This window comes from Coenobita brevimanus, chromosome 103, assembly GCF_032717465.1.
Source record: "Coenobita brevimanus isolate Jiangsu-jjx chromosome 103, ASM3271746v2, whole genome shotgun sequence".
Classification (NCBI taxonomy): domain Eukaryota; kingdom Metazoa; phylum Arthropoda; class Malacostraca; order Decapoda; family Coenobitidae; genus Coenobita; species Coenobita brevimanus.
This window is the reverse complement of record NC_137056.1, coordinates 18,589,474-18,598,995: the sequence shown is the minus strand read 5'-3', so window position 1 is coordinate 18,598,995 and position 9,522 is coordinate 18,589,474.

Genomic DNA, 9,522 nt, shown 5'->3' with positions numbered 1-9,522 from the left:
AGTTCATACAGATGAGACAACATCCCAGTTCCTGGAGCTTTCCTACTCTAGAAGCATAATCAGGATAATGTTGACAAGATGCACTGGAATGCTGTTCACCACAAAATACACAAACTTTCCTGTCTTTTACAATGGAAGGTTTTACATCCTTAAGTTCACCAGCTTGTCTGTTCCTTGTTTTTAATACAGTAATCCCTCCATTACGATGTAATAGAGCCAAAGGCATGTCCAGAAAGTGGTCCCATCCGGATAGTGGGCCCCAGCCTCCTGGACTTGTACTTATGGACCCTAACTCAGAAAACACCTACACAACTCCCTCTGGACATGCATAGCACCTATTTAAGACCCAAATCACACCAATATGGGACATAAAAGACTGAAATAAATGCAAAAGAACCAGAGAATGAGGTTTTAGAGGTGAGTTTATACAATATTAAACATTCTGGGTACTTACAAGTCCCTGGCTCCTGGACTGGTAGTTATGGACCCTAACCTACCCTAACTCAGAAAAACACCTCCCTACTGCACATGCATAGCACCTAAGACCCTATTCACACCATAAAGGGACATAAAAGAGTGAAATGTGGTTTTAGAGGTAAGTATGGAAAATACAGTACAATATGAAACACTCTGGGTACTTACAACAAGTCCCTGGCCATCTCGATGAATAACCCGCCTCCTCTCAGACTCTGACAGTAAAAAGGAGTGCCTGAAGCACCTGCAGTACATTGTACATGAAGTCTTGCACTGAACTTAGTCATCTGCACTCAGAATTCCATTCTCTTAACACTGCACACTCTAGTCTTACTTGCGTTCCAGTGTACCTTAATGAAATAAGTGTTGCACTCTGCACTTAAAGGCTTTGCACTCATAAATCCATTTTCTAAACAAAACACACTCAAGTTAATTAGCTCACCATTAAAAGTCAATAAAATCAGTATTGCACTCTGCACTTTAGTCTTTGCACTCAGGAATCTAATTTCTTTACACTATGCACTGTTTTTTTTCACTGCACAACACTGTAAATTCCCGTGTGGTCTGGTGGAGAAGTTCTTGCCATTTAATCGCTGTCAGAGTCTGAGAGTAGCTGATGCAGGTGGCCTAGGGGTGCGTCGCTGGGTCGTGGTGATGGAGTACCCACTGCAGACGACTCTGAAGAGAGACGCAAACTCACGTCAAGTGGTGATTCCACCGTGTCTGATGTGCTGGGCTGTGGCTCGGAGGATGAGGGCCTGTCTTGGGGAGGCAGTGGTGTGGAGCCAGGGCTGGGCACAGCAGGGGGCACGGGTCTGAAAAAGCTGTCAATGGTTGATTGACGCAAGGAACAATGATTTTGGCAATTAATGATACGCTGCCTGAAAGTGCGCACTTCCTCCACAAGTCCCAAGGGCCCCATCTCCCTGTCACAGTCCGGGTGTTCCAGGTAGTCGAGAATGAACTCTACGTGTTCCCGGAGTGTGCTCAGCTTGGGGATGGCTGGAGTAGTAACACGCTGAGAGGAGTCCTCATCATCGTCGCCGTCCTCGTCGGAATCTTCAAGCTGGGTACTGACACCTGCAACTGAAGATGTGATCTTGATATCAGACATGGTCTGATACCCAGGATCGGTCTCGTCGTCATCCAACCACTCACGCACTTTGTCCACATCAACATCGTCCCCATGCGCACGTAGACATGCATGGAAGTCATCCACGTCAAAACCTAGGAAATCGTGCTCCACATCCGTTCCGAGAAGCAGACGAGACCAACCATTTTCTAGAGTCTTGACAGGGACTTCCTTCCATGCACTGGCCCAGCTGTAAATGGCAGACTTGATGTTGTAGCAACGAAGGTTTTCCAAAGTCTGCTGGCCTCACGTGTCCCGTCCCTCCCTGCTCTCGTCCTCATCCTCAAGAACAACTATCACCTCGTCCAGGAACTTCTGTCGGTACAGCCTCTTCGTTGCCACGATCACTACTTGGTCCATTGGTTGAATGAGAGCAGTTGTATTAGGTGGCAGAAACATGCACCTAATGAGCCCATTCTCAGCCACCAAGTCCTTGTCGCACTGGTGAGCAGGTGCATTGTTGAGGAGAAGGAGGGCCTGTACCTGGTCGCGTGGGATTCCCAGTTTTTCCGTCTGGTAATGGATGACCTCCTTGACGAAATGGCGGTGGAACCAGTTTTTGAAGATCTGGGCAGTGAACCATGCCTTCAAAGAATGGTACCAAACGACAGGAAGGACATCCATCACCCCACGAAGACACCGAGGCTGCTTTGCATGCCCAACAATAATGGGCTTAAGCCGGTGCATGCCATTAGCACTGGCACAACACAAAGCAGATATCCGTTGCTTGGAGAGCTTGTGGCCAGGTACATGCTTCGTCTCCTCGGCTAGAGTGTTCGTTGGCAAAGAGCGATAGAATAAATCAGTTTCGTCAGCGTTGTAGACTTGACCGAGAGTGAGGCCCTCCCTGTCGATCAAGCGCTTCACCTTGTGCCAAAACTCCTCTACTCCATCCTTGTTGGCGTCCAAAGCTTCGCCATGGGCCGTAAGGTTGGTAAGGCCATGTTGTAACTTGAACGCGAAGAGCCAACCCTCGGATGCCTTGAAGTCTGGGGCATTGTGAAGCCTTGCCAACTTCTCAGCAGCAGCCTTCAGCTCCATGCCACGCACCAGCACACCAGCAGCACGTTGCTGTCGATACCAAATCAACGTGGAGAGGTCGACTTCAGCATACTTGGGAGTAAACATCATCTTCCTCACCACGTTGCGTTTCCTTTTCGACGAGGAGTCAGCCGTGTACTGCATGAGTTTGTTGCGGGATCTCTTGATATCAAACAAAGTAGATCAGGCCAGGCTGAATTCACGAAGGATGCGTGAGGTAGACCATCCCGCATCCACCTTCTCCCATGTCTCCCTCTTCTTCTCCAGAGTCAAAACCACTCTCTTGCTCCTCTCAGGCGGTGGGGCCATCATCAAACACACTAACAAGAGGCACGAGAGCAGCAGCAGAGCCTGCAGCAAGTAAGGCACCACCCCAAAATCGAGCACGTGGGCAGCCATGATCACGAGTGTGCACTCACAATAAGAGACGGGCGGTAAGTGGGGAGGATGCAGGGGTGTTCTAGCAGACAGCGGCAGAACTACGCACCAAAACACAGCTGGTCTGCGCCGCACGCGCCAAGTTCAAATTACGGGCAGAAAAAAAATCGGATTTTTTTCTATTTTTTTGCGATTTTTGGCCCATTGTGGGAATATTGGATCCCGGGACCAAAATATCCGGTATGTGGGGATGTCTGGAAAGTCAGCGTCCGGATAGTATGGGGATTACTGTACTTTATCCTCAGCCTTTAAGAAGCTCAGGAAAGTACCTATCTCTTCTTTAGACACATACTTAGTCTTCTCTGACTTAGGTTTCCCAACCAGTTGGCTAGTGGGTTTTTTCTTTATTTCAGTCTTCTGTTTGACCTCAGCAGGTATTACTGTTCCTTGCAAATGTTTACAGAGTTGCATCAAGCCATCCTCAATCTCTTCGCAGGAGAAATTATCTTTTTGATACCTACCATACAAACTAGGCTTGGTTTCCAGTGGAAGTTTTAAGGACACAATTCTTGAAAGCACTCAATCTGATGTCTTAATATCTTCGTAAGTACCTAAGGCCTTTAAGTTACAACTTATTGCAATTCTAAATTTTAGCAAGGAATCAAAATTGTGTCTAGGTATGGGTAATTCAATTAGAGCCTTAAGTAATTGCGTAATAGCTTGCTCCCTGTCTTCGTAGTTTTGTCTAAGGATGGTCATGGCCACCTCATAATTATTTTCTTCTACTGGTAATTCCTTTATCAGTTGATATGGTGTTCCCTTGACCTGTCCTAGCAGATATGTAAGTTTGCTGACTTTAGGGAGATCTGTTCTATCGTTTACTAAATATTTAAACTGTCCCAGAAGGATTTCCAGTTCTGCTCCCCATCAAACTCCAGAAGCGTTATTTGTGGTAACACAGCTCTACTCTGTTGTTCCACAATTTGTGTTTCCATAGCAGTCTCAGCTAATTTTGACTCTAATGTCTTTACTACAGTTAAGTATTCTTTTAATTTATCTTCAAACTTCATAGTTTCTGACTCTAAGAGTTCCTTATCATCAGCCTTTACTATAGCCGCTTCTAAAGTTATATAACTTTCTTCATACTTGTTCCATCAGTCTTTCTGGATATTTAGGAGACTATTTAATTTCTCTTTGGACAGAGGTATTTCATCCAACGACTGTTTGCAATCATTTATGGCTCTAGTTACGCATCCTGCCTTACTACTAGAAGATCTTTGCAGTAAAGAAACCGACATGTTGACTGGTTTCTAATTTTCATTCATTCATTCATTGCCAGACGCCATGTATCCCAAACAGGGTGGCCAAGGCTTAGAGTTAATTGTTTTACAGGGAGGGGCACTAATCCTCCACCAACCTCACTTGACACGTAGGGAGAACGTTATGCCAACAGCATCTGGTGTTCCCAGGCGGTCACCCATCCAAGTACTAATCAGACCCAACGTTGTTTCTAATTTAATAATTTAATTATGAGTTTCAACCACAATTTTACCCCAGCTTAGTAATTATCTGATTATTTTAAATTTCGAAGAGGGTAGGGATTAGGTCCTCTTTGTGCAAACTATCCCACTGGGTTATTAAACCTCTAAGGTTGTATTTATCCGCCCTCTCAATTTCCAAATACTCATTTTCCGGTTCAGCTAATTAATCATTTAAATTTTGAGGAGTGTAGGGATTAGGTTCATAATTACAACCTATCCCCCAGGGTATTTAAACCTCTTGGGTTATATTTCATCCCCACACTCAATTTCCAAAACATCCATTTTCCCTGAGATCGGTATGTACGTATTTCCACATCATCCACTGCAACCGAAAGTGGTAGTAACTCTGCCCATTAAAAGCAACCTTAAACACATTCAGCGCTCTGGCACACATCTGCTCTCCTCGCTCGATCGGGGCACCAAAATGTGAAAAATATTTGGAGGTTTTGCTAAACAAATCAGGGCTCCTCACTCGGGGCACCACAAATTAAGAAATTTCTGGTACTTTCTAATAAACAACTCGTAGGTCGTTACTCATCCCTAAAGTTGTCTCTAAGTAAATTCAAACAAGTCTCATAGGGTTAGGTGAACCATAACTTAACCTTAACTCACCTAATTATTGCTCTTCTATCTCCTAGCTAATCCCCCCTTGAATTGGCCAATTCTTAAAGGTTACTTAGCTAGAGGGAGTCGGATAGCAGATGACGATGAGCCGCTTTTGTGTAGTTGCTTGAGCAATCAAGCGTCTTTAAGGTGCGTATGTACAATGTGCTGCTTGAACCTTGTCTAGGAGGAGAGTGAAGAAAATGGCAGGCCCTAGTTCCTCATAGAATTGTAGGGGTGCCAACTATTACTAAATTACAGTACTAAATACAGTTAGATTACATCATGATATATACAGTGAGTCCTTGAAATACAAAAACCCGAAGTATGAATTTTCAATGTAAGAAATCGATTAATATAGGACAATTCCACAGTACGAAAATATCTGTCTTGATGATACTAAAATCAATACTCGATACAAAAGGAAATGCAGAGATAGCCCGATTATCCAGACTATATGATGTGAATAGTCTGAAATCACGATTAATCTGGCGGAAACAAAACACAAGTACTGTTAGACTGATTTATTTACCGGTAAATGTACAATGAAAGACACAACTATCTTCCCAGTTCAGTCTGAAGAAAATTTACACCAGGCGAAACACAATGAAAACCTGTTTCTACTACTGCGTGTTTCAAATGGTTCGATTTTTCCATGCTATATTCGTCAGACTTTGGGAAGATACTTGTGTCTTTCATTGTGCACTTGAAGCAGCAGAAAGACCTTACCAATTTATTTCATAATCCTCCAGTTTGTTCCTGTAATATTCTGACAGCTTTCAGGTTGGCAAATTACTTTTTCTTGCTGAAAAATTTCCTCCCCGTTATTATCGTCACTTTCCCCTATGACTGTTTCTAGCGCAGTGGAAGAAACTCAGTGTGTTCAAAGGTGGATATCATTTCCCAATTTCCCAACTGGAGGTTAGGCTAGGTTAAAATTACAGTAATCCCCCCCACTATCCGATGTAATAGAGCCAAAGGCACGTCCGGAAAGTGGTCCCGTCCGGATAGCGGGCTCCAGCCTCCTGGACTTGTACTTATGGACCCTAATGCAGAAAACACCTATACAACTCCCTCTGGACATACATAGCACCTATTTAAGACCCAAATCACACAAATAAGGGACATAAAAGACTGAAATAAATGCAAAAGAACCAGAGAATGAGGTTTTAGAGGTGAGTTTATACAATATTAAACATTCTGGGTATTTACAACAAGTCCTTGGCTCCTGGACTGGTTTGAACTGCCAGTTTTCACTCCACAATTAATCCTTTGCACTCTAAATTCTAATTTCTTAACACTGCACAACACTGTAAATTCCAGTGTGTTCTAGTGGCGAGGTACTGCAGTTTATTCACTGTTTATTCACAAAAAACGAGCACATGTGGCTTCCATTGCGATAAGCATCTGCTCTTGATCGGAGTTAGGCTATGACTGTTGATGATGGGATAACAGAGTTGCCAGATCGCAATGGCCACATTACCAAACTCCTCAATTTTCATTATCATTTTTAACTTTTCATTACCAAATTCATAAAGCTGGCCTCTATTCTTCACTAATTATATATACAAGTGGAAATACATGTAATCACTCTTCTTATAATTAACAGCATGTTATTATCACGCTATATAGGCTACCAAATTAATCAGAGAGAGCAAACAATCCACCACCTCCATCCTGTGTATCCTCATACATGTGAAAAATCCATTTGGTATTGTATTATTCTGATTCATTACCAAACGAATTTTTCATTACCAAATTGGCCCACATTTAGTAATGAAAAATACCAAATGGCAACCCTGACAGGAGAGGAGGGAGGGGAAAGGAAGGAAGCGGTGAAGGGACAATGGTGTAACAGCTGTTCGGCGCCGCGCGGCAATTTCAAATTACGGGTGGGGAAAAAAAGTCTTATTTTTTCGATTTTTTGCGATTTTTGGCCCATTTTGGGAATATTGGATCCTGGGACCAAAATATCCGGTAAATGGGGATGTCCGGAAAGTGGGCATCTGGAAAGTACGGGGATTACTGTATTAGGTACAGATAAGCTCGGTTAGACCAGGTTTAGTTAAACACTTAGGAAAGAACAGTCCTTTCTGCCATTACGCTAACGAAATAAATAAGAGTTGTCACACCAGAACAGCTAAAAATGACGGGAAAACAGATTTAATAAGAAACGTTTACTGTATTCACCAACCCAGAAATAATCTGAAGAAAATAACAGACTATCAGGAAGAACTGATTTGGTAAGGTGCTTTTACTGCTTAAAGTAAAACGTATGTTTAGCCCCCTCAATAGCTTTGGGTTCAGATATTTGCATGCTCCTGCGGTCGGCCTTGGGACCATTTTTTCAAAGTTCTAAACTCAATTTCTTTTTCTTACATATGTGAAAAAACTCGTCTGGCACACCTGGCTTTTCTTTTTTAATTATTTTTCCCCTAAACTCATCCTGTGATTTGCTATGATTCGTGTGAAAATTAATAAAATTAGGATGCATGTTACATCAGCATGCATACATCGGCCGAAAACATCTGGGACAAAGTGAACTGTGAACGCCAGACTGCTTGATGTGGTAGAATAGGGTCATGTAAACACACCAGTGACCCTTATTCCCTTCCCATAATTGCTCGCAGTTTTTTATAGCTCACCCTAACTCAACGTCACTGACACCAGTACAGTAAGGAGTTGTTCAGGGCCAGCAGCTATGAAAGCGATAATGGAATACATTATTGTTTGTATCAGACCTCTCTTTTTCACACATACTGTACACATAAGAACAAACAAAAGAATGAGCAGTAAATGTACACTAACTCTAAGGAGCAGAAATAACTGTGCTCAGTCGGTCCAAAATATATTGGGAAGAGTGATACCGAACGAAGAATGTGGAACTGAATGCTAACCTACGAGAACATGTGGGACGAAAAGGTAATTTTCTTCTGATTAGCAAACATTTTTGTTCCATATCATCTCTTAAAATTGTAAAACCCATAATCTTTCATGTAAGCATACAGCCTAAGGACCTTACCAATCAGTTCATATTCCTCTAGTTTGTCTTCTATATTTTTCTGACTATTTTGAGGGTGGTAAATTATGTTCTCTTACTGAAAGAAACTCAAAATTAGGGCGCATGTAACATAAGCATGTAAACATTGGCGAATACATCTGGAGTGAAGAGAACGCCTGACTGATGGGATGGTAGAGTAGGGTCATGTACACACACCAGTGACCTTCGTTCCCTTCCTGTAATTGTTCGCAGTTTTTTACAGTATAATGCCCTAACTCAACGTCATTGACACCGAAACAATGAAGTGTTGTTCTAGGCCGGCAGCTATGAAGGGATTAATGGAACACTGTATGAAAAATTCAAAATGGGCGCGGTGCATAGTGTCGCCCTCGCTTGCCGAGAGAAAACGAACTAACCCCTCTCTGTTAAACAAATTTTCGCAAGCTTCTCAGTTGAGTCCACGTCCCTCCTCTCCTCGCAGCCTCGCTGTACGTTAGGATATTTTCGCAGCCCTTCACCTTTTCGTATTGTTTCGCCATGCCTCCCAAGTGCCCTGCATCATCTCCAGCACTGGGGGAGCCCGCCGCAAAGAAGCAGCAACACCATATTCTAATTTTGGAAAGGAAATTGGAAATTGTAAGGCCCCATGAGGAGGGGCAGGGAGTCTCGGAGATTGGGCATGCTTTAGGCCTTGCTGTTTCCACCACTGGGACTGTGACGAAGAAAATGAAGATGTACAAGAATATGGACACCTCCTACTCTGCAATTGTATACACGTATTGCTTACTTCTTAATAGGGGGGGTGAAGTTTAGGTGGGGGTCCGGGGGGGTCCTGGGACGCATCCCCCCATTTATATGTATATTTCAATGGGGAAAATCGTTCCGATATACAAAATTTTGAATTACGAAAGTTTATTTTTTGTCCCTATCCCTTTCATATATCAATGACTCACTGTACAGGGCAAATCTAACAAATTAATTTTAGCTTTAATTAAACTAAAGTTAAACCAAATATTCCCTTTAACTATGTGGATATCTTAAATCCACATCTTCTTTACATGAGGACCTTTTCATCCTTGCCACATCATCTAACGTGCAGACGCAGTTTAGGTCCACGGTACTTTCCATGTAATTACACGTACTCTATATGCAATATAGTAGTCCATGAGGGTTTGACGCAGTAGCATTTAATTTATCAATAATTAGAATTATTAATGAGAACGTAATTTCAGGGTTATAAAAACCGCTCGAACAAATGACAACGATCTCTATTTTTCCTCTGCTTCTAACCAGGGACGACTATTATAAAAAGGATAGAGCACAACTGCTCTGGGGGAAAATATTTCCCACAT